Consider the following 25,589-nt stretch of genomic DNA (forward strand, 5'->3'; position numbering starts at 1 on the left):
GAATAGAATTCACTTTTGGAAAGTACACAACGCATGCACTTAACACGATCAGCTCTCCCTCACTTCACTCCCTCAGGGATCTAACTGTGATAAGGAAGAACAAATCCGACTCCATATTGGATCTATTTCTTTTACTTTAATCTTTGTATTCTACTGCTTTCCCCACAAGTTAAGGATGTTGCCTATAGCCTGAAACATACAGGATAGCCCATCCTCAAGGCTCTGACTTTCAAAGGTGTAACATGTTTCCATTAGTAGAGAGATAAAAAGTTGCAGAACAGAAAATAACATTAGTTTTGTTGCAGGTTTACATAAACATCATGACTTGACTTAGGCAGACAGCAACAAGAACAAAGGATTCCAGCACCAAGGAGTTTGTAACAACCAACCACACCTCCCCCCCTTTTAAAATAAGGTGAAGTGAAAGTGAAAGTTTCTCAGTCTGTCTGTGTCTTTGTGACCCAGTGGATTATGTAGTCTCCAGGCCAGAATACTGGAGTGGGTAGCGTCCCCTTCTCCAGGAGATCTTCCCAACCCATGGATCGAACCCAGGTCTCCCACATTGCTTGCGGATTCTTTACCAGCTGAGCTATCAGGGAAGCTCTTTTAATATAAAAGAAATCTGAATTCTAACTTGAGTAAGATGGTCATTTGGGACACTAGTCCACCATCTTTTCAGTCTGCTGGCTTTCTGGAAAGTCACTATTCCTTGCCCTAACAACTTCTGTATTTATTGACCTGTCGTGAAGTGAAGAGTAGGAGCTTGGACTCCCTAACATAGCCAGTACCTTGTTGATGAACATTTAGATAATCTCAAGTTTTATATCTATACAGACAATGCTATAATAAACACTGGATGACTAAAAGTATCTTGACATTCTTTAATGACTATATGCAAGGGATAAGTTCCTAGTAGTGATATTGCTAGAATAATGAATATGGGCATTTTATTTTTTGATCTTTTTTTTTGGTGCCAATTTGCCCTGTAAAAAATTTGTACATTTCATTCTCAATAGCAGGTTATCAGAGTGTTTCATTCTTTGCTAGCTTTTTAATAGTAGGCATTATCAGGCTCTCTGAGTACTGCCAGTCTGGATAGGTGACAGTATCGTTGCTTTCACATGAGTTTCTTCAGCTGAGTGTATGGCTTAGTATCATTTCCTGTGTTTACTGGCCCTCTGAATGTCTTTTTCCTGGTTCCCTATCTATGTCCTTGGCTTCAGGTGACCTGCGTCCTTCTGTGCCTTCTCCAGTTGTCTCCTCTCTCCTGCGTCCTCTGCCTTTCCCCTGTATACTCACATCTACACTCGTCCTTGTGGCATTTTATTTTTATCTCACATTTTCCAACTGTTGGTCTTTTCACTCTGCCTTCAAGAAAATGTTTTCCACCATTATCTCGCCAACATTCAGCTTGCTTTTAAAAAAAAATGTATAAACAAAATGTGGTTTATCCAGTTTATAGATAGCACTGTCCTGCAATTTCTTACTCCTGATACCCTTTCCTGAACATTTTAGCAGTGTTTTTTTTGGTATGTACCTCTGTATTTTTTAACTCTTTGTATTTCTCAATCCAGACATTTATCTTGATTTCCTGTCATGGAAGATGAAGAGTTAACCGTACTACCATCTCCCCCATTCTCTCCATCCTGCTGCAACAGTTGTGCCCGACTTTTGGTTAATATATTAGTTGCTTTTTGAGATAAATATGTGAGTGTAGTTCATGGCTGAGTTAAAGTGTACATTATTATTATATTTCTTTTGTTGCTTCCCCTGGAATTAATAATTACCTTAAAAATCTTTTTCTTGACTTTAGTTTTACATGCATCTTTAATTAATGAGTTTTATTTTTAGCTGCACTGGATCCTTACTGCTATGCACAGGTTTTCTCTAGCTGTGGTGAGTGGAGGCTACTCCCTAGTTGCAGTGAGCAGGCTTCTCATTGCAGTGGCTTCTCTTGCTGTGGAACTTGGACTCTGGAGAACAGGCTCAGTACTTGTGGAGCCTGGGCTTAGTGGCCCTGTGGCATCTTCCCAGACCAGGGGTTGAACCTGTGTCCCCTGCATTGGCAGGCAGATTCTCAAGCACTGGAGCACCAGGGAAGCCCTACATTCATGTCATTTTAAAATTTATTTTTAGTTTAAGGATAATTACAATATTGTGTTGGTTTCTGCCATACATCAACATGGATCAGCCATAGGTATACATATGTCTCCTCCCTCTTGAGCCTACCTCCCACCCCTCTAGGTTGTCACAGAGCACTCATAGAGCTCTCTGAGCCTACATACATCTTTAACCAAAGCCTTCTAAACCCTCCAAAAAAAAAAAAAAAAAAAAACTGCAAATGCCTTCTGAATTTGGAAGAGCCCTTTTCCATGGAATGGCTCCTTCCTTTGTTTCTCTCCCTCTTGAGGTTTGAGGACAGAACCAGGAAAGACAGGATCAGGGCTCTCGGGGAGGAATGAGAGTCAGGAAAGAAACAGATTTCTGGTTTTTCTTCCTGGGGCCTAGGAAGGGGAAAACAGATCCACAGCAATCTGGAACTGGAGCTTCAGGGGTCAGCTGTCTGAACTCAAAGTGTCTCTACAGACATGGTACTTTCAATGGTGGGTGGTTCCCGATCCATCTCCCACACCAGCCCATGCCCAAGCTGAATAGCCGTGCTGGACCTTTACAGGAGGGCTTGTAACCCTATAGCAGTGTCAGTGTTTCATATTAGCTCCAGCGAGGTTGCATTTATCTAAGAATGGTATGTTGAGGGTAGAGGGGTATGTGATGAGTCATGCTTGGTGGAGGCAGACGTGAACCAAAGGCAGCCCTTAATGTCTCCAGCTGGGCAAATGGGATGGGACAAGTGGAGCAGAGAGAGACCAAGTCATGATGAGGGGGAAGTTTAACCTGGGCAAAGCACTTCCCTGACCACAGCACCTTCCTTTCCTACCCCTGCTCAGCACAGAACAGGTGTTTAATAAGTAATATAAATCCTAAGCAATGTGAGCTCAGGGCACCTCTCAAGGCTGTTGGCATGTTAGAAGTTTGTAATTTGGAGGCAGGATGGGGAGCACAGTAACAAGCGGTCCATGAATTTTGATATAATTTTATTCAATGAGTTGTAGGAGGACCAAGAGGGGCCCAGAAGGGCTCACTAGGACTTGGCGATCTCTTTTGGGACACCAGCCCCTCCTTTCTCCACCAGCAAACCCTTCTTTCTGCAGGTGGGCAGGGGGACTCTCAGAAGTTGCTAGTTTTGAACAGAACCAAATTTTAGCTGAATGCAATCCCAGAGATGAGGTAGGGGTAATTGAAAGACTGCACCTCAGAATTTCCCCTGGCTTTATCTGGATTGTGCAGGCCCCAGCACTTTCCAAAAATGCTGGGCAGTGACACACTTCTGGCAGGGCACCTGAGCAGAGAAGTCTTTACTCTGCCTGGTCTGGCTTTGTGCACTTTACAGGATTCTGTCCTGATGGCTGCAGGGAATGCAATCATTAGTCCCCAGGCCACCAGTCTAGACTGACCCACTGACATCCCTGTTGTTTGGCCCTGATCTCTATCTGAAAGTGTCCTGTGTCTCGTCCTGTGTCCTGGCTCATTTAGATAACCTTGCCCAGCTCATAGTAGGTGATCAATAAGTAATTGTTGTGTGACTCAATACTCCCCATCCTCTCTCAGAGCTGAGCTTACAGTGTGATTAGAGGAATAGGTGACACTGGCTTCCCCTTTGCCAGCACTGCTCCCCCACACACTGCCCCCCGCCGCCCCAGAAGGAACCCTGAGCATCTTCCAGAGCTCTCTGCCTTTCTACTGCAGCTGTGCTTGCACACACACACACACACACACACACACACACATACACACACAGAAGCTGATGCTCACCATCACTGCCCAGGACAGTCACTGCTCATTTGTGTCTCTTAGCACAGAAACACAAGAGTTCCTGCTCATGGTTTCCCATCTCCCTCCAGGGCTTCCCCCAGAGATATTTTCCAAGTGTTTTTAAATGTCTAGAGGCATTCACATCAATCAATGATATTACAGCACAGTTCTTCCTATGTGCTCAGTATTTTTCCCTACTTTTCACTCAGCATCTCATTTACTCCTAGCAACAACTCCAATACTCAGAGAAGTTAATTTGCCTGGGACACAGAGGAACACAGAGAGAGAGCCAGGTCTTCCCTGCCCGTGTCTGTGCGATTAACTACACCACAAGACTTGAATACCGCAGCCGGGGTTCAGCAAGTGTTAACAGCAGGAGGTATGCTGAGGTTCTAAGGCACTCGTGTCCCAACCACCAGGGGCCGCTGTTTCCCCGTGCTCCGGTCAGGAACCCGGCCGCAGTTCCAGACTCATCCAGTTCGTCCTCTATAGAACACACACCGGGCTTGGACTTGTGAGCCCAAGGGCGTCCCCCAGACTCTCAGAGACCAGCCCTCAGCACAAACTTCAGGCTGCATGCAACCCAGGTAGACAAAGGGAGCGCCGTGGAGGTTAACCATTGCGGATGGTACAGCAGATGTCTAAACTGGAGAATGTGATGCCTCTGCTCTCTTGCGATTTCTTGCCAGTGGTTTCAAGGGGCATGGCTAGTGTCAGGTTCTCTTCCAGAGAGAGGAAGGTTGGCTTTCAGAGATGTGGGCCCCTGGGGTGGGAGAATCCACAGTTAGACCCCTGGTCTCCAAATTGGGGTATTCATGGTGATCTGTTGGAGGTCCAGGGAGAAAATACTAGTTTATGTATTTATTTATACTTTTAATCTAAAAGAAAGAATGTAGTTTCACTAACATTTGATATCCAAATTGGTGGTGGGTCTCTCACTTGGATGGATGTCAAATAGCCCTTTGTCAGCAAAGCATGTGTGACAGGGGTTATGTGTCCCTGTTAGGCTGAACTTATAGAGTGTATTATGTACTTTACCCAAAGTCTTTATAGTATGGACAAGTAGCTTTTAATAATTCCCTAGAAAGAAACCAGAGTCTGAAGGTAACACAAATGATACCTGTACAGGTGACCCAGAGAAAGAGAAATGACTGAGCTGTCACTCAGCTCCTCGTATGAGGCCTTAGATGTATGTGACATAAAAACAAGGACAAACCATTCAGATCTGACAAGACATCATTCTCCCAAACCCAAACCTGTCAAAACCATTTAAATGATGTCTATTATAATTTATAGGGAGCTCTGCTATAATAGCAAACATACCTGGGCCTTGATGTCAGTAGTATTAGGGGTGGGAGTACAGCCACATGGCATATCAAGGGTACAGGCAAAAGCATGTTTGGAGGCTGAGGACCAGATCAAAAGGGCCTAGAGATCCCCAGTGTGTGCCACTTGCTGAGAGTGCCACATTCCTGGCCTCACGGTTCTCAGGGTTTGCTGTGGACCAAGGGCCTAAGCACTGGGTTTTGTAAGACTGTTGCTGACATTGCTCAAGGCCACTCATTGGAACGATGACACTTTGGGGTTTGGTTCTGATTCCTGCTGAGGCATTTCAAATCAGGTGGGTTTTGTTTGTTCTTGGTCTGCTTCACGAGTGCCCAATTCCTGTAACAGAAGGAGGAGGAAGGGGAAATGGGAGCCTTCTGTGGGTGACCCTCTTCTGGGCTCACTGGAGTAGACCTACTTTCTGGGACACCGTGCACAGTGGAGAGGCTTCCCCCTCAGTCCCAGACCACATGTACTTCCTTTCAAGGCCATAAGATTTAAAAAAAAAAAAAAAAATCAAGGGATTTGTCCAAATCTTGACATAGGGAGAGTTCATTCTAAGTGGACTCATGGATGCATGGTCACCTGTATCAGTTATTATCAGGGTGAACTTCCCTGGTGATCCAGTGGTTAAGAATCTGCCTTGCAATGCAGAGGATACGGGTTCGATCTCTGGTCAGGGAACTAAGATCCCACATGCTGTGGAGAAACCAAGCCCATGTGCTACAACTAAGACCCAGCCCAGCCAAGTGCAGTTCAAGGACTGATGACATCAGGATTCTTTAGGATGACTTGGAAACATGGAGATCCAGTGTCCCACCTGAGGCCTCCTGACTCAGAATCTGTGAGTGGACTGGAAAAAAAAGCATTTAAAATATACCCTCGTCCCCACTCCCACCAAGTGATGATTCTAAAGCACACTCATATTTTAAAAACTTTACTCCACATAATAATATTTTTGAAAACTGTAGTTTTCCAAAGGGCTTATGATCTGAATTCATTTTTCTCAATATGGGATAGGTAGGACCTGGTAGCCTTCTGTTGATTTTAAGCCCAAGGGTGGAATGAGGCTCACAGGAGGTCAATCACCCACCTAAATGTACAGGATGGGAACTGCCCAGTTCTGCTGCACACATTAAACTCACAGGGTGGAGAGGAGTGAGATGACAGTCCACACATCAGTGAAGGGGATGCTGGCTTCAAGTAATTCCATGGGAAGCAGAAAATTCTGGGGGCAAATTCAGTCCTAAAACCATATCCCATTACAGGTCCAGAGGGAAATACAAAGTCACTCATCTTTAGAAAGTGACCTCAGAACTCAAGCTTTAAAGTCTGGCCGATCTAACCGTGTGACCAGCAAAATCCATGGAGATTCTTTAGCAAAATCTAGCACAACGCAACCCACTCCAGTACTCTTGCCTGGAAAATCCCATGGACGGAGGAGCCTGCTGGGCTGCAGTCCGTGGGGTCGCAAAGAGTCGGGCACGACTGAGCGACTTCACTTTCACTTTGCACTTACATGCCTTGGAGAAGGAAATGGCAACCCACTCCAGTATTCTTGCCTGGAAAATCCCAGGGACAGAGGAGCCTAGTGGGCTGCCGTCTATGGGGTCACACAGAGTCTGACATGACTGAAGCGACTTAGCAGCAGCAGCAGCACAATGCATGATGGCCTCACAATACTGAGTCTAGAGTAGAGGCAAGAATTAGAGCTCCCTCTGAGGTTCGTGACATTGTACAAGAGACAGGGATCAAGACCATCCCCATGGAAAAGAAATGCAAAAAAGCAAAATGGCTGTCTGGGGAGGCCTTACAAATAGCTGTGAAAAGAAGAGAAACGAAAAGCAAAGGAGAAAGGAAAGATATAAGCATCTGAATGCAGAGTTCCAAAGCATAGCAAGAAGAGATAAGAAAGCCTTCCTCAGTGGTCAATGCAAAGAAATAGAGGAAAACAACAGAATGGGAAAGACTAGAGATCTCTTCAAGAAAATTAGAGCTACCAAGGGAACATTTCATGCAAAGATGGGCTTGATAAAGGACAGAAATGGTATGGACCTAACAGAAGCAGAAGATATTAAGAAGAGGTGGCAAGAATACACAGAAGAACTGTACAAAAAAGATCTTCATGACCCAGATAATCACGATGGTGTGATCACTCACCTAGAGCCAGATATCCTGGAATGTGAAGTCAAGTGGGCCTTAGAAAGCATCACTACAAACAAAGCTAGTGGAGGTGATAGAATTCCTGTTGAGCTATTTCAAATCCTGAAAGATGATGCTGTGAAAGTGCTGCACTCAATATGCCAGCCAATTTGGAAAACTCAGCAGTGGCCACAGGACTGGAAAAGGTCAGTTTTCATTCCAATCCCAAAGAAAGGCAATGCCAAAGAATGCTCAAACTACCACACAATTGCACTCATCTCACACGCTAGTAAAGTCATGCTCAAAATTCTCCAAGCCAGGCTTCAGCAATACGTGAACTGTGAACTTCCTGATGTTCAAGCTGGTTTTAGAAAAGGCAGAGGAACCAGAGACCAAATTGCCAACATCCGCTGGATCATGGAAAAAGCAAGAGAGTTCCAGAAAAACATCTATTTCTGCTTTATTGACTATGCCAAAGCCTTTGACTATGTGGATCACAATAAACTGTGGAAAATTCTGAAGGAGATGGGAATACCAGACCACCTGACCTGCCTCTTGAGAAATCTGTATGCAGGTCAAGAAGCAACAGTTAGAACTGGACATGGAACAACAGACTTGTTCCAAATAGTAAAAGGAGTACATCAAGGCTGTATATTGTCACCCTGCTTATTTAACTTATATGCAGAGTACATCATGAGCAATGCTGGGCTGGAAGAAGCACAAGCTGGAATCAAGATTGCCGGGGGAAATATCAATAACCTCAGATATGCAGATGACACCACCCTTATGGCAGAAAGTGAAGAAAAACTAAAAAGCCTCTTGATGAAGGTGAAAGAGGAGAGTGAAAAAGTTGGCTTAAAACTCAACATTCAGAAAACAAAGATCATGGCATCTGGTCCCGTAACTTCATGGGAAATAGATGGGGAAACAGTGGAAACACTGTCAGACTTTATTTTGGGGGGCTCCAAAATCATTGCAGATGGTGACTGCAGCCATGAAATTAAAAGACACTTACTCCTTGGAAGAAAAGTTATGACCAACCTAGATAGCATATTGAAAAGCAGAGACATTACTTTGCCAACAAAGGTTCGTCTAGTCAAGGCCATGGTTTTTCCAGTGGTCATGTATGGATGTGAGAGTTGGACTGTGAAGAAAGCTGAGCGCCGAAGAATTGATGCTTTTGAACTGTGGTGTTAGAGAAGACTCTTGAGAATCCCTTGGACAGCAAGGAGATCCAACCAGTCCATTCTGAAGGAGATCAGCCCTGGGATTTCTTTGGAAGGAATGATGCTAAAGCTGAAACTCCAGTACTTTGGCCACCTCATGCGAAGAGTTGACTCATTGGAAAAGACTCTGATGCTAGGAGGGATTGGGGGCAGGAGGAGAAGGGGACGACAGAGGATGAGATGGCTGGATGGCATCACTGACTCGATGGACGTGAGTCTGAGTGAACTCCGGGAGTTGGTGATGAACAGGGTGGCCGGTGTGCTGCGATTCAGGGGGTCGCAAAGAGTTGGACACGACTGGGCGACTGAACTGAACTGAACTTCTGGCAGAGCCTCCCTCCAACCCCCTCACCTCCCCACCATCCATCCCTTCCACCTCCCACTCCCACAAATAAGACCCTCCTGCCCATGCTCTGCCCAGCCTTCCTCTGCTTTGCTGCTCATCACATTGCACTGTACTGGATGGATTGGCATCTCTCTCCCTCAGTGGACAGTAAGTCTCCTGGGGTAGGTCCTGAGTCAGTTTGTGAAGAACAGAGCATTCTTCACAGGTTTGTGAAGTGAATAGACTCATCACTGGGTCTTTTGCATCCTTCAGGAATACCTCAAGCTCCTCACACTCCACCGAGACAGAACTCTGGCACTGCCATTCAAGGAACTGCTGGGGTGTTGTGACAGTCTGGAACATCCATTTTCTGTGTCAGGGGAAGAGGCAGACCTGGAGCTGGGGCTGCCATCTCAAACCAGAGCTGCAGGGCCACCAGCCACCTTGTCTACCACTCTGGGCCTACCTCCTGGCCAGGTAAAAAGGGACCACAGTGTTTTCCTCCCTTGAGAGGCTGAGAAAACAACTGAGCAAGGTAAGCCAGCTCTCAAGGTCAAGGTAAGCTAGCAATCAAGGCCAAGCTCCAATCCAGTGCCCCTGTGCCCTGCCCTTTCTTACAGCTGAGGTGCTGGCCAACGAGAGTTTGGTTTCCGCTTTCCCATCTTTCCTGGCAACATTCACAACCCTCTCTGATGGTGAGCAATGCAAGTTCCAGGCATGCCTTCTTTCATTACTGGCTGCTCAGGTGTCACTTTAACTACAGGGTGAGTGCCTAACCGGTAATGGGCTGATAAACATGCAAATTTCCATATGCAAACAATGTGAGGGTGCAGCTTCTTTCCCACTAAGAAGGATACCTACAACAAGCTGAGAAAGTTGGGTGTGAGCCCATGCCTTCCTGGCATTGTCCAGCATTCCATTGACCAGGTATCTGGGGAAACAAGCTGCCTGTCCCCTCAGGCAGAAGTGAGTAAACAGCACACACTTCTCTTCTTCAAGACCCTGGAGGGTGACTTAAACAGGTATAGCCCAGTCCTGGTTCTGGGTATAAGCCCTTTTTTTGCTTACCTGTTTCAGTCATGTTTTGAGGTTACTGCAGTTTGTGTGTGTGTTAGGTTCCTACACCATCGTGGAAACCCTCAGCCCAGTGGCTTTCCACTTTCTTGGGGCCTCGGCTCCCAGGGATCCTTCTTATGAGGCAGTGGTGCTTTTTCCAGTAGAGGCCAAGGTACAGACCTACAGACCCAGGCCCATTTTCTCACAGCTTTCAACTTAGGGCCACCTTTTCTTTCCCCAAGCCCTTAGTGGAGCAGTGGGAGGTGACTCGGCAGGGGTGAGGCCCTTCATCTTGGTCTCTGGCCCTGATGGTGCCAGTTGGGCCAGCTGGGAGGAGACCGCACACACGGGTGGGAAATTCCCACAGAGGCACCCATCAGACGCAGGTCAAGACGGGCTCCCTGGGGACAGGATGGGAAGCCAGGAGAGGAAGCCACCCCGGAGTTAGGATTTTGCGAAGGCTCTGGGGAGCCATTCCTTTCTTCTGATTTGACTGGCAGCACAAACAAAAACCAAAAGCGCTTTGGAGTCCTAATCAGTTTCCGGAAGCAGGCAGCTTCCCGGGGAAGATAAAGGAGGGGATTCTAGGATCCAAAGGGCGGGCTGGGTTCAGGCCTGGAGAACCGGGGAGGAGGCGGGGAGGACGGGCAGGGGGCCGGGAATAGAGGGCAGGGCCCCGGGTCCCGCCTCTGGCCGCCGGCACCGCCAGGGGGCGCCCTCTCAGGCTGTGGTCCAGTGTCCAGCAGGCAGGGCCTGGGGGCGGGGCCGGGGCTGGTGAGGCGGGGCCCGGGCCGTGTTCCCGCCCAACCCGAGGAATGCGGCCTTTGTCTTGTCCCGCGTCCGCATTCCTGTCTGCGCAGAAATGTGAACAGGGTGTACACTGCGCGCCCTAAACGCAGAAGTTCGGTCCCCTCCCGTTGGAGAACGCTTGGCAGCGGCTTCGGGGGAGGGCCCCCTCTCTGCCATCCCCCAGAACCTGTAACACGTCCGGCTGGAGGACAGGGTACTGACGGCTGCCAGGCCAGCGGGGACTCAACACCAGCCCCAGGGTAGCGTGCTTTGAGACCAGATGTGGTTTAGAAAAGAAGGGAAACCCGATGTAGTCCACTGTGGCACGGAGAAGGCAGGGGAAGGGGTGGAAGGGAAGATGGAATCCACCAGCCTCAAGGGACAGAGTTCAGACCCTAGATTTGCCAACTTTAGGGCATACTGTGGCTGGTAAGGGTTGAAGAGAGGAAGGGAAAAGCAGATCTAGTTTGGGATCAGGTGCTCTTTGACAAGCCAGGGAGGGACTAAATATCCAAGAGTCAAGGCTATTGTTTTTCCAGTGGTCATGTTGGACTATAAAGAAAGAGTTGGACTATAAAGAAAGCTGAGCACCGAAGAATTGATGCTTTTGAACTGTGGTGTTGGAGAAGACTCTTGAGAGTCCCTTGGACTGCAAGGAGATCCAACCAGTCCATCCTAAAGATCAGTCCTGGGTGGTCATTGGAAGGACTGATGTTGAAGCTGAAACTCCAATACTTTGGCCACCTGATGCGAAGAGCTGACTCATTGGAAAAGACCCTGATGCTGGGAAAGATTGAGGGCAGGAGGAGAAGGAGACAACAGAGGATGAGATGGTTGGATGGCATCACCAGCTCGATGGACATGGGTTTGGGTGAACTCTGAGAGTTGGTGATGGACAGGGAGGCCTGGCGTGCTGTGGTTCATGGAGTCACAAAGAGTCGGACACGACTGAGCGGCTGAACTGAAGCATTTAATTCATTCACCAAATATTTACTGAGCTGTGACAGTCCCTGAGCTAAATTTTGGGGGCACAGAGGTGAACAAGGCACCTCCTGTCCTTTAGGAGCTGACATTCAGATTCTAGAGACAGTTGCTGAAACACCCAGAGAGGGAAGAAGCCAAGGGTGTTGGGAAACATAAAAGAATAACCCAGATTGGGAGATCTTGGAAGGCTTCCAGGAGGAAGCTGCCAAGTGACCTGAAACGCCAATAGGAGTTAGCCCAAAAGATGGGTGAACCGCGTTCTAGAAAGAGGGAGCCTTGTGTTTGGAGGGTTTAGGGAAGAGCATGCGTGCTTAGTTGCTTCAGTCACATCTGACTCTTTGTGACCCCATGGACCACAGCCCACCAGACTCCTTTGTCCATGGGGTTCTCCCAGTAAAAATATCGGAGTGGGTTACCATGTCCTCCTCCAGGGAATCTTCCAGACCCAGGCATCAAACCTGCGTCTCTTGCATTGCAGGTGGATTCTTCACTTCTTGAGCCACCGGGGAAACCCCTGAAGGAAAAGCATGTGATCCAAACAGCCCCCTGAGCCTGCCTACCAGACCACCATCAGCAGCTGCCAGACTACCAGCTGAGTCACAACAAGGATCCGGGTTACACCTCCGTTGAACTCATGACATTGGTTGGTATATGGAGCCCCCGTTTTACAGAAGGCACAGTAGTGGGCCTGTATAGACTCAACATGATGCTTTGGAGTATTGTGAGATAAAGCCCAGAAAGGGTCTAGATGGCACCTAGTACCTGGTAGGTACTCAGTAAATACTGGCTGGTTTTCAGCGCCCTCCCTGATTCACCGGGAGATGAGCCTGGTGTGGTTGGTCATCACAAAGTTCCTTGGAAACATCTAAGGCACCTGGTGCTGTGGGTGCAGAGGACTGGGAGCAGAGAAGGGCCTCGCCTGGAGGTGTGTTGTGGGAACATGGCCTATGAGTGAGGATAGGAAGGTCAGGGCCAGGAAGGCTGCACTTGGGCAGGAGTCCAGAAAAGGAGTGATAAGAGCCAGATAAGAGCTGAAGGGGGAGAGAACAGAAAGCAGTGCTGGGAGATAGAGACTAAAGAGGCCAATGACCAGACTCAAGCTGATAGGCTGCAGGGTGGGCCCAAGGCCCCAAACCCACGGTTAGATCCCCACCTAGTATGGGTCAGAATGGAGCTGAGTACCGAAGGCCAACTGGGATCATAGCCAGTGCATCCCCAATGTCCCTGAGTGATGGAACAAGAACATTTATTCAGAAATTCCTGAGCCTCCCTCCCAGGAATCCTCCAGGACCTAAATTCTTCTGTACAGAGGAAAAGTGCAGGCCTTGGAATGGCCTCTCCAGCATTGTTCCTTGGCAAACGCCGGAAGATGGGTTTCCTGTAGCTTTGTTGTGCTGACATCCGAATCCGGACCCCTTCCCCAGTCTTTGCGGTGGGGGAAGGGAGGCAGAGGCTCAAGCAGTCGATGGAAAATAAACACGCACCTTTGCTCTTCTGACTTACTTCACGTTCTTAGAATTTCCTCTCTGAGCTCTGGTTTTGTTAGTTTAAAACTCCACACATTGGTCAGGGCTGGGAAAATCCCTTGTTGCCTTGGAGAGATAGCTCCACACCAGGGGCAGAGCACAGTTCCAGCGCCTCGGGAGAAGGGCCAGCAGGCCTTCATCCTGGTGTCAGCGAGCTCCTGGTTCTCCTGGTTCAGCGAGGGAGACGCTCACAGCTGGGTGTAGAGTTTCCTTTTGCCACCAACTCATTCATTCATTCTTTCAATATTTATTGAGCACTACGATGTGTCCTGCACTGTGGTGGATACTGGATGAACTGGAAACATTGAAAATAATCTTAGGGGAAGATGCCATAATCAAGATGAGTAATATTAGGGGACTTCCCTGGTGGTTCAGTGGTTAGCAACCTGCTTGCCAGTGCAGGGGACATGGGTTTGATCCCTGGTCCAGGAGATACCACATGCTGCAGAGCAGCTAAGCCCATGAACTGCAACCACTGAGCCCACACTCTGCAGTAACTGAAGTCACCACACTGAGACGCTTGCATACAGCAATGAAGATGCGTTGCAGCCAAAAATAAATAAGATGAATAATGTTTTAATGCGATATTTTTAAAAAATAAAAATCAATCCGTGGTGAACAAAATAGTAGAATTTTAAATAAAGACAGAATTAGTAACATTTTAAATAAAGACAGAATTAGTAACATTTTTGTGTTGGGCTACATTGGAATTTGGGCCATGTGGGAAAGGAAGAATCAGTAATAGTGATCACAGGTTCAGAACTGAATACAGCAATGGCAGAATATCATACAAGTATTGAAATATCTCATGAAGTTTGCTTGTCAACATAGAAAAAACTCATGATATATTGTTGAGTGAAAAATAAGTTACAGAACCATATATAAAATATAAAGTATGGAGAAGGAAACGGCAACCCACTCCAGTACTCTTGCCTGGAAAATTCCATGGATGGAGGAACCTTGTAGGCTACAGTCCATGGGGTCGCAAAGAGTCGGACACATTGGAGTGACTTCACTTTCACTTTTCGTATAAAGTATGGTCCTGTTAAAAATATATCCAGGACAGGAAACTATAGTCAGAACTATGGTTTTTCCAGTAGTCATGTATAGTTTTTCCAGGATATGAGAGTTGGACCATAAAGAAGGCTGAGCGCTGAAGAATCGATGCTTTTGAATTGTGGTGTTGAAGAAGACTCTTGACAGTCCCTTGAACTGCAAGGAGATCAAACCAGTCAATTTTAAAAGAAATCAACACTGAATATTCATTGGAAGGACTGATGCTGAAGCTCTAATTCTTTGGCCACATGATGCCAAGAGCCGACTCATTGGAAAAGAGCCTGATGCTGGGAAAGATTGAAGGCAAAAGGAGAAAGGGGTGGCAGAGGATGTAATGGTTAGATAGAATCACTGACTTGATGGTCATGAATTTGAACAAACTTTGGGATATAGTAGAGGACAGAGGAGTCTGGTGTGCTGTAGTCCATGGGGTCGGAAAGAGTTGGACATGATTTAGCGATTGAACAACAAATGGAAACTCTAAGTGCATATGTCAAGATGTTAATTGCTTTCTCTTTTATTTTCTCTCTTATGGCCTTCTTTTTGTTTGTCTGTGCTTTTGTTTTTGGTTAACAGTAATACTTATATAATTAAAGATATTTCAAAAAACAAAAGAATTGTAGCAGAGCACAGGCTGTACAGTCAGCCCCTTTCTCGATGCTGGCAAGAGGGCTGAGCCAGGATTACCACTCCCACTTTCTAGATGAGGAGGCTGAGGCTCAGTGAGGTGGGGGGACTCGAAGAAAAGTACCCACTGGGGCCTGGTGGAACCAGCCCTTGCATGCTGCCCTCCTGGGATTTTAATCACCCACAGCCCTGTGTGCTGGGTCTCTTGCCTCCCAGCTTCTTCCAAACAGAAACCTCTTAGCCTTTCTTCTTCTTGGCCAGCCGTTCCTGCATTGACCTACCTCTTCCACTGACGCTTTCTCAACTGAGAGCATAACTGTAGGAAGAAAACCTGCAAGAAATATCTGGGTGGATATGGCTGGCCCTCTCTGGGCTTGTGAGGGACTGAGTAAGGGAATGAGAAAGTATTTCCAGTGTCATGTTTTTCTCTCTGGCACAGACACACCCCACAGATTGGCATGAATCATAAGTAATTCTCTGAGGCCCCCGTCTGTCTGGAAATGCCTGGTGGTATTTCCCAGAGTTCAGAAGCCATCAGTCCTTCATGCCAGCAAACTTGCTTATTCCTCACGCAGCCGCAAACCTCTGACCGCCCCCTGGGGAGGGCACTGAGGGGCGAGGGCCCTGGGGCAGAGGTGTCACTTCTGGAGCCTGTGGCCACCCTGGAGTTATGCTTGCACAAGCCTCAGAGCCGAGACCTTCCTGACTCAGTAGTCTGACTGTGTTACGCATGGTACCTGTGGAGCCAAAAGAGAGGCGCGCTCTCTCTCTGCTAAGAAACAGGTTTCTAGGCTCTAGGCTACTCTTAGCAGTGTGTGGTCTCTGCTTGTCTATTGAATGCCATGAAAAAAGGGCACCCTTGCTTCTCAGTGTGGGTGTGCCAGATTGCATTTCTCAAAGATGGCTGTGACAACGCTCCCCTTGAAGCTAACTATGGCTATGTCGCTAAGTTATGGCAATAACGTGTAAGTGGAATTATGGTGTAGAAATTTCTGGAAAATTTCTTTCAACGAGAGATGGAATGCCCTTCTGGTCTCTTTTTCCATACTGCAGCCTGTGCTATGGGATAGGGTGGCTGGAGCTCTAGCAGCCTTCTTCGACCATGAAGAGTTAGGGTAGGGGAAAGCTTTATCAAATGCAAGAAACCCAGAAGTTATGAAAGAAAAGATGAACATGTTTGACTTGATTACAACTTTGCGTGGCAAAAGATAACACAAAGACAACAGATAGATTTGTCCTGGTTTATAAACCAGAACAAAGGGAGCAAAGAGTTTTTACAAACTGACAAGAAAAAGATAAATGATCAAATAGAAATATTAGCAATTTATTCAAGAGCAATTCTAAAGAGTCAAAAGATATGAAAAATCACTAGTAGTTAGCAAAGTAGTTAAATCAGCCCAAAAATAAAAATGAAAATTATTATTAATAGCTACTGCTTGTGGACCTGCAGAGAAAGAGTATTCACATACATCATTAGTAGAAATGTTCATTTTTATACCATTTCTAAAAGATCAATCTGTCAGTATCAATTAAAAATTATTATATAAAATTAGCAATTTGATATATTATGACTTATATAAATTATATGTGTATAAATATATTTTGACTGCCAATCTATTCTTTATCATCTGTCTTCAAATATCTGCACAAGATGATGATAATTATTGTAGCACTTATCAAGTTATTCCATAGTCCATGGAATCAAAGTGAATGCCTATTTGTAGGTTGAGTAAGTACATCCACATCTAAGAAAGCTGTGCAGCCATTTAAAAGAATGAAATAGAGAAACGCCATGATGAATTTTCATTCAGTTCAATTCAGTTCAGTCGCTCAGTCATGTCCGACTCTCTGCGATCCCATGAATCACAGCACGCCAGGCCTCCCTGTCCATCACCAACTCCTGGAGTTCACTCAGACTCAAGTCCATCGAGTCAGTGATGCCATCCAGCCATCTCATCCTCTGTCATCCCCTTCTCCTCTTGCTCCCAATTCCCCCCAGCATCAGAGTCTTTTCCAATGAGTCAACTCTTCGCATGAGGTGGCCAAAGTACTGAAGTTTCAACTTTAGCATCATTCCTTCCAAAGAAATCCCAGGGCTGATCTCCTTCAGAATGGACTGGTTGGATCTCCTTGCAGTCCAAGGGACTCTCGAGTCTTCTCCAACACTACAGTTCAAAATCATCAATTCTTCGGCACTCAGCCTTCTTTACAGTTCAACTCTCACATCCATACATGACCACAGGAAAAACCATAGCCTTGACTAGACGAACCTTTGTTGGCATTGATAAATAAGAAAGGCAAGATGAAGAAAAGCATTTACAGCATTTAGGGGAAACAACAACTTAAAAAAAAAAATATATATATATATATATATGTGTGTGTGCTTATATGTTATATAACCAGGTTGGGCTTCCCTAGTGGCTCAGAGGTTAAAGCGTCTGCCTCCAATGTGGGAGACCCGGGTTCAATCCCTGGGTTGGGAAGGTCCCCTGGAGAAGGAAATGGCAACCCACTCCAGTATTCTTGCCTGGAGAATCCCATGGACTGAGGAGCCTGGTAGGCTACAGTCCGCGGGTTTCCAAAGAGTCAGACATGACTGAGCGACTTCACTCTCACTTTTCACTTTCATGCTTATATGTTATATGTATGCTTTGTTTGGGTCCTTCAAGAGTCAGTCCCCAAAACAGTATTAGACTTCAAGTTTATTGGGAAAAACTCCTGTGAGTGAAAATTGGGGAGTTTACTGAAGGAGACTGGTAAGGTGCATTTTAAAGAAAGATTTGGCAACTCAGATGGGTGTCCTTGAGTCAAAGTCCCAAGTTCCTGGAGTACGGAATCCTGAGAATAGGTCTGCCTCAGTGTCCCTGCCTTGACAGTTCAGCAACTGGGGAAGCCTGGCCTCAGTGCAAACACTACAGTCAGAGGTCTGAAGGCACAGTCCTCTGCTGTCACTTGTTCACACATGTGGATATGCTTGTGTATGTGTGTGTCTACATATGGATATCTGTGCATGTATGTATACATGTAGATGTGTGTGTATATATACATGTATATACACTTTGTAGATGTGTGTACACCTAGGCATAGAGACAAGTATGGCATAGAAACAAGATATGTAATAGGTTGTTATAAAGGTTATGGGAAGGTATCCTACCAAAAAAAAAAGAAAGAAAGAAAAGAAAAAATTGCACTATGCGACATCTGAAGAAGCATCTCAGTTTCAACCTGTTTAAAAAATGAATTCCTGAGCTAGCCCTCCTCCACTGATCAAACCTGGCTCTTCCTGAAGCCCTCCTCCATTTCTGACTCTTGTTTGTCTGTAGTTGACCTGTTTTCTTCCTGCAGGAAGCCTTTAGAATCTTCTCTTGCCCCTTATTCTGAAATCTCAGCACCGCTTGTCTTGCTGTGAGCCTGTCCTCATTTACTGCACCGGGTACTTGACAGCACTTAACACGCATCCTTCCGCTCAAGGAAATTCTCCTGTGATATTTTTACCCATCATTTCCTTCTCTCCATTTCCTCTGTACTTCCTTTGCTCATTGGTCTCTGAGCCTCCAAATTTTCTCGTCTTTTTCTCTCCTGTCCTTTTTCTTTAGTCTCTCTGGATGATTTTCTCATCTCCAAATCTTCCTATTAAATCTTATCTGTTTTTATTTAGAATCACAGTTTTAATTTCTAAGATGTTTCTTCTCTGTCTTTAAAAAATATTCTGATCTAATTTAGCAGAAGCCATTTTCTCATCACTTTCACTTTATTATTTTTATTGACGTTTTCTTCTTCTCTGTGCCTTATCTGTTGTCTGCTTTACTCTGCCTTTTTTTACATTTAATTAATTAATTAACTTTTGTCAGCTGTGTCTTCCCTGCTGTGCGAGAGCTTTCTCTCATTGCAGCAAGCAGGGTCTATTTTTGCTGTGGTGCATGAGCTTCTCACTGGGTGCTTAGCTGGAGCTTTGCGTCACTGGAGAGTGATGGGGGATTCAAGGGTCTGTTGGGGGAGCCCCAGAAGTCAGTTTCTGTGGGTCTTTCCTCTAAGGCTTTTTAGTCCCTTTTGAGAATGATATAATCTGCCTTTGGTGGTAGTGGTTGGGGATATAGAGGAAAGGGGTTGTGGGCTCCTCCTTCACACTTGGACTCTCATCCAATGCCCTGTTTAAGTGCTGGATCCCCCTTTGCCCTCTGTCATGCCCTGGTGCCCCCTGAATCTGGAGTCCCTAGGGTTTAACTTCCCAGTTTGCTCTGGGTGAGAGAGAAGCTAGCCTGCTGCTAGTGGGGAGGGAGGCAGGGTCTCACTGCTGGTTCCCTGCTTTCCACTCCAGTCCCTCCTGCAGTGCCCGTGTTCTGAGAAACCAGGAAGCTTCTGGTGGGCAGGTCTCTCCGGACTGGCACTCGGCTTTTACTTTGCTCATCTGGCACTTACTTTTCCTCTTTTATAAACACACTAACATCTTTGCTCTGTTAGTTTCTCCCCTCTCCCTTCTTCCATCTACGGGTGGGACTATATATATGATTTTATATTTAGATATATATGTATACATATACCATGTATATATATATGGGATAGATCATACACTATATATGTGGGATACACACACATATGTGGGATATACCACACACACACATATATAGATGGGATATATCATATCCTATATATATGGGATATCCATCAGTTTAGCTCAGTTCAGTTCAGTCACTCAATTGTGTCCAACTCTTTGCAACCCCATGAAACACAGCATGCCAGGCCTCCCTGTCCATCACCAGCTCCTGGAGTCCACCCAAACCCATGTCCATCAAGTTGATGATGCCATCCAACCGTCTCATCCTCTGTTGTCTCCTTCTCCTCCTGCCCTCAATCTTTCCCAGCATCAGGGTCTTTTCCAATGAGTCAGCTCTTCGCGTCAGGTGGCCAAAGTATTGTAGTTTCAGCTTCAACATCAGTCCTTCCAATGAACACCCAGGACTGATCTCCTTTAGGATGGACTGGTTGGATCTCCTTGCAGTCCAAGGGACTCTCAAGAGTCTTCTCCAACACCACAGTTCAAAAGCATCAATTCTTCATAGTCAGCTTTCTTCATAGTCCAACTCTCACATCCATACATGACCACAGGAAAAACCATAGCCTGACTAGACAGACCTTTGTTGGCAAAGTAATGTCTCTGCTTTTTAATATGCTGTCTAGGTTGGTCATAACTTTCCTTCCAAGGAGTAAGTGTCTTTTAATTTCATGGCTGCAATCGCCATCTTCAGTGATTTTGGAGCCCAGAAAAATAAAGTCAGCCACTGTTTCCACTGTTTCCCCATCTACCTGCCATGAAGTGATGGGACCGGATGCCATGAACTTAGTTTTCTGAATGCTGAGCTTTAAGCCAACTTTTTCACTCTCCTCTTTCACTTTCATCAAGAGGCTCTTTAGTTCTTCTTCACTTTCTACCTTAAGCGTGGTGTCATCTGCATATCTGAGGTTATTGATATTTCTCCCAGCAACCTTGATTCCAGCTTGTGCTTCCTCCAGCCCAGCGGTTCTCATGATGTACTCTGCATAGAAGTTAAATAAGCAGGATGACAATATACAGCCTTGACGTACTCCTTTTCCTATTTGGAACCAGTCTGTTGTTCCGTGTCCAGTTCTAACTGTTGCTTCCTGACCTGCATACAAATTTCTCAAGAGGCAGCTCAGGTGGTCTGGTATGGCCATCTCTTTAAGAATTTTCCACAGTTTATTGTGATCCACACAGTCAAAGGCTTTGGCGTAGTCAATAAAGCAGAAATAGATGTTTTTCTGGAACTCTCTTGCTTTTTACATGATCCAGCGGATGTTGGCAATTTGATCTCTGGTTCCTCTGCTTTTTCTAAAACCAGCTTGAACATCTGGAAGTTCATGGTTCACATATTACTGAAGCCTGGCTTGGAGACTTTTGAGCATGACTTTACTAGCGTATGAGATGAATGCAACTGTGCGGTAGTTTGAGCATTTTTTGGCATTGCCTTTCTTTGGGATTGGAATGAACACTGGCCCTATCCATACACATGTATAGTCCTGCAGTCTGCATCTTCACTCATTGCCAGGCCATGGGCATTGTCCTGTGCTGCACGCTCAGGTCTTGGATGTATTAAACTATCCCCTTACCACGTCCACATGCAGGATCTTGTTCAGAATCTTCAGCCCTGAACCAGGGCTGCTGGGAGCTTCCTGTGTGTCTGGGGTGGTGTTCTTGAGCCTCAGTTTTCAGGACCCTGCTGCTCCCAGCTGGGTTGGAGGCCTTCATACCATGTCTCTGCTAGGAAGTGTTCGATGGAGTTGGAGAGTGGCTCTTGCCCTTCTGGGAGAGCATAGGTGTGCAGCAGGGTGCTGGTGAAGGACCTGGCTTCCCTGCCAATCGGCCCATCACAGTGCCTGATGCTGAGTCACTCCCATTATCTCCACTTTTCTAGGGAGGAGGCCTCGCCACCTGCCTAGGGCAGCACCCTGAGTCAGAGATGAGGCTCCTGTCCCACCTGCCTCCACTCTCCAGCCCCGATTCCCAGGTCTGAGTTCTGGGCAGGCTGCCACAGACATGCCAGAGAAAGGGCAGGCAGGCTGTAAGGTGGCCTGACAGCCTGGGCTGAGAAGGTCTTCAATGGCATTTATTTGTTTCTTGAATAAGTAGGATATCCATAGACTCTTCACATTCTTGGATTTGAACATGGTGAGATGTCCCTCACATTTCTGTAGCACAGCCAAGAAGCTCTTCATTAGAGCAAACTGGTGCTAGTTTCTTGTGTATTCTTAAAGAGATACTTCAAAGAGGAAAAAGGGTTGGAGAAAATCCACACTTCCTTCTCTGGAACCCCTGGGGGCAGATGAGTTTGAGATTTCGGAATTCAGAATTTACAAAGGTAATGTGTATATGTCACATCCCCAGCAGAGTCTGTGATAAAACACATGAAGATTTTAATAAAAGAGATGTTATCAGCCTTAAGTCAGTTCAAATTTTGCTACCAAATGTATTTGTGCCAAATTTCCTAAAACGAACAGAAGCTTATTTTTTTTTAGAGAGTTTTGAATTTCAAAATTGTGGATAAGTGTATTTGGACTTGTGCTTATACAACTCATTTAAAAGCTTATGGTAGTATCCTACACACACGGGATCAGTACAAAGGAGCTTCTTTGCATCTGCATGGTATTCCATTCTACACATGCACCAATCAGTTTAGTCTTTTAAAGGACATTTGGGTTGTTTGCAGTTTTCTTCCCAGCTGCACCAATACTGCAGTGAATACACTGTGTACTCATTTAGCACATGTGCAAGCATATCTGTAGGATAATTTCCTAGCAGTGAAATTGCTGGGTCAATAAATAATAGTGTTAGTTAACATTTGCATGGCAGTTACTAAGAGTGGGGCACTAGAGTGGGTGCTTTACAGTTACTAATATATTTTAATTCTCTTGAGCATCTCCAAAGGTAGGTACTATTATCATCCCATTTTACAGATGAGAAAAACTGAGGCACAGAAAAGTAGGCTACCTGAACAGCTAAGATTCAAACCAAATTTCTGGGACTCCAGTTCATTCTCTTAATTGTTCTGTTCTACTGCCTTTTGAAGATCATGGGAATTTGCCACTTAGGAGGGTGTTGCCAAATCACCTTCCGAACAGTGTGACCAATCTCCATTCTCACCAGCAGGGTGAGTGCCCTATCTCCACGCCAACGCTGTGCTGAATCAGATGTTTTGATCTTTGCCAATCTGATAGGTGAAAATGGTGTCTCTGTATAGTCATAATTTGAATTTCTTTTACTGTGAGTCAGGTTGAGCATCTCTTCATCTAAGGGCCATTCATACTTATTTTCCTATGAGCCATCCATTCATATCTTTTGCTCATTTTTCTGTTTGGTTATGTCTATGACTTTTGTTGAGTTTTTTTATGTCTTGGGAGGATGAATTTCTCGGTGATTCCAGTTACACAGAGCATTTCCCAGGTACTTGTTCATCTTTTGATTTTGCATGTGGCAAATTTGGGGCAGAATATTGTGAGGAGGTGAATGAAGGAAAAGCCTTCGGTGCTGAGAAGTGGAGGGAGGGGGAAGACAAAACAGATTCTCGGAGGAGGGGAGGAAGGTGATGGCGAGACTGAATGGACTGCTTGTGGAGACTGAAGCCAGGCCTCAGGTATGATCCACTCAGACCAGCAGATGGGAGGAAGAGGGACTCCATGGCAGATGCAGAGATGTCTCTTCAAGAAAGGACTGTCTGATGGCAAGGCTATGGTCAGCTCAAAGCTGTAGAACTGTGGACTTCTCCTGGGTTCACCCAATTTTCAGAACAAGTTTAAGGTCTCCTTGGGGTGGCCTTGGCAAACGACTGAGCGAGGTGGTGGTACAAGGGCCCAGGCATTTTCAAGCTTCCCCCACCAACCCTGGACAACCCTGGGCTCTTCTGGCCCCTGGTGGGCTGGCAGAGAATGCTAGGTCTGCCCTGAAGTCTGGAAGCTCCGATCGTGTTTCTCTCCCTTCTTTTAGAGGCTTTATCTCCTCTGCCACACTTCCCCTATAAATCACCTTGCATTCCTAACTCTATCTCAGCATCAGCTCCCTGGAAAACATTTGCAGTCCAGACTCCTGAAATTTTCTGGTAAAAATTGACGTAAAACTTTAGAATTCAAGACCTATTCCTCAGTTTAAAAAATTTCACTGAAATGCATTTCATACCTAAGTCTAAAGATTTGTTTGTTTTCTATTTGGTGGTGACTTGTAAGTGTCCTTCGGATTGGACATAAAGCAAACATCTTGGCCTGTGGTTGAAGACAGTTGGGTCTGCCAACACCTGGGTGGGGGTTTCTGACCTCAGCTCAAAGGCTGGAGAGGCAGTGTGGAGTGGCTGGCAGACCAGAGGTCTGGGGTGACTGACCAGGTAGGCCAGGACCTCTGGACAGGTCTTTGGAGTAAGGAATGTGGGAGCACCTCCATCACTGGCCCCAGGTCTGAGAACACATCATGCAGGATGTGGGGCTCAGAACAGGCTTCCCCAGCAGCCACAGGAGGACCTGAGCGTGCTGCCCTCATGGGCAGCCTCTCTCTGGCCCAGCCATCTCTCCTGGGCCTGCTGTCATGTCCTGACTGGCGTCCTACCCTCTGCATGGTGCCAGAGTGACCCATTATACTACATCTTGGCCTTAAACTTTGGATGTTAAAACCTGGAGTTCATCTGCCTGACCTGCAATTCAAGGCCCTTCATACACTGGCCATGCTCCTCCTTTCCAGTCACTTTTTAACCACCCCCATCCTTCATTCCACAGTCACAGGACCACTGGCCAGTCTGAAAAACCCAATTAGTCTCTCTGCCTGAAACACCCTCTCCTTCTGTCTCTACCCTTTAAGGCCAAGCTGATATATCAGCTCCTCAGATGTGAATTCCAGGGAAAGAGATAAAGGAGATAGAAAAGTGTGGCTTCCATTTGCATGTTCAAATTTCCTTAAGAGACTGCAGTAAATATTCACAGAGCTCTCAATTAGAAAACCTCTCTCCCCTACCTACTAACCCACAGAACTGCCACGTCTTCTCAGTGTGGAGCCTGGACCACATGCGAGTTGGGTTATATGGATTACACATTCATTCCTGGAAGACAGTCTAACAGGCAGTTCTTGGCCATTCTTCCCATTTTCATTGGCTGTGGGCCACCCCTGTTTCCTCCTTAGCCACAATCATTGATCAACATTAAAACCACTAATTTGTGTCAAATTTCGCCACCAAGATTGCCTGAAATGTTACAATGCAATAGCATATAAGTCAGCCTGAAAACACTTGCTGAGCATGTAATATGGGTGATGAACGGTGGTAGGTGGAAGGTCAGTGGGTTACCAGGAAGCATAATATGCAACCAATGACCTGCTCCTGTGGTAACAGATTGCCCCATTTGTGGGCATAGCAAATATCAGTCAACCAATGGCTATGTGTGGTAGGTGACACAGGTCCTGAGGGACAGTGGAGGCAGCCGGGGAGCACCTCCCACAGGAGGGGGGGTGTTGAGATGGTTTTGAAGAGTGACTGTCTTCTCACTCTTAGCGAGGAGGGCCTCTCAGGAGACAGTGGCTCCATGAATGACTCAGGAAGATCCCTGCTTATTTTGTTTGATGAGCCTGGGATGCATCAGATATCTCTATAAAGCACTGGTTGTCAACCATGGCTAATATTTTAATTACTTGGAAGCTTGAAAAAATGCTGGTATCTGGGTCTCACCTCCAAGGAGCTTGGCTGAATTGGCCTGGGGTGTGGCCCAGGTGTTGGGAATTTAGAAAGCTATCGTGGTGATGTATGGTGTGTAAAGCAGGGAAGCATCCTGAAAATGTGATGCAGGCTGAGCACCTGGGCTGCACAGCAGTTCAGGCAGTGCAGGCTGTCAGCCCTTCAACCCGCAGGCACACACCTGTTGCTGGCACTTCTGAGGCATGCCGCTCATTTCAGCCTCCTGGACAGTGGCCACTCCAGGGAGGGGCCCGGGGCTTAAATCCAACTCACACACCTGGTTCCCAGAAATATTTCTCTACCAGCTTCACGGTAAGCAGTCACGGTTGTCGAACAGGCTGTGAGCTGCTGGGCTTTCCCTCTGCCCTCAGTGCCTCTCCCCTGGAGGCTTCCTGAAGCCCTGAAGCTGCAGCCGTCGGGGACTCAGCTCCCAGGACAG

General features: G+C 46.3%; 1 long non-coding RNA gene across 2 annotated transcripts; it reads left to right on the top strand.

The window, feature by feature from the left end:
• Positions 1-10,741: 10,741 nt before the first annotated feature.
• Positions 10,742-13,223, top strand: LOC147379119 (uncharacterized). Of its 2 annotated transcripts, none has more exons than XR_015132253.1 (2): positions 10,742-10,997; positions 12,200-13,223. It is a non-coding gene; the product is annotated as an uncharacterized LOC147379119 (long non-coding RNA). The 2 variants fall into 2 exon arrangements; XR_015132254.1 differs by having other exon boundaries at positions 10,793-11,570.
• Positions 13,224-25,589: the final 12,366 nt, after the last annotated feature.

The sequence above is a fragment of the Bos grunniens genome, chromosome 1, assembly GCF_055505025.1.
Source record: "Bos grunniens cultivar Pamir isolate PY7600 chromosome 1, Bosgru_T2T1.0, whole genome shotgun sequence".
In the NCBI taxonomy this organism is placed as follows: Eukaryota; Metazoa; Chordata; class Mammalia; order Artiodactyla; family Bovidae; genus Bos; species Bos grunniens.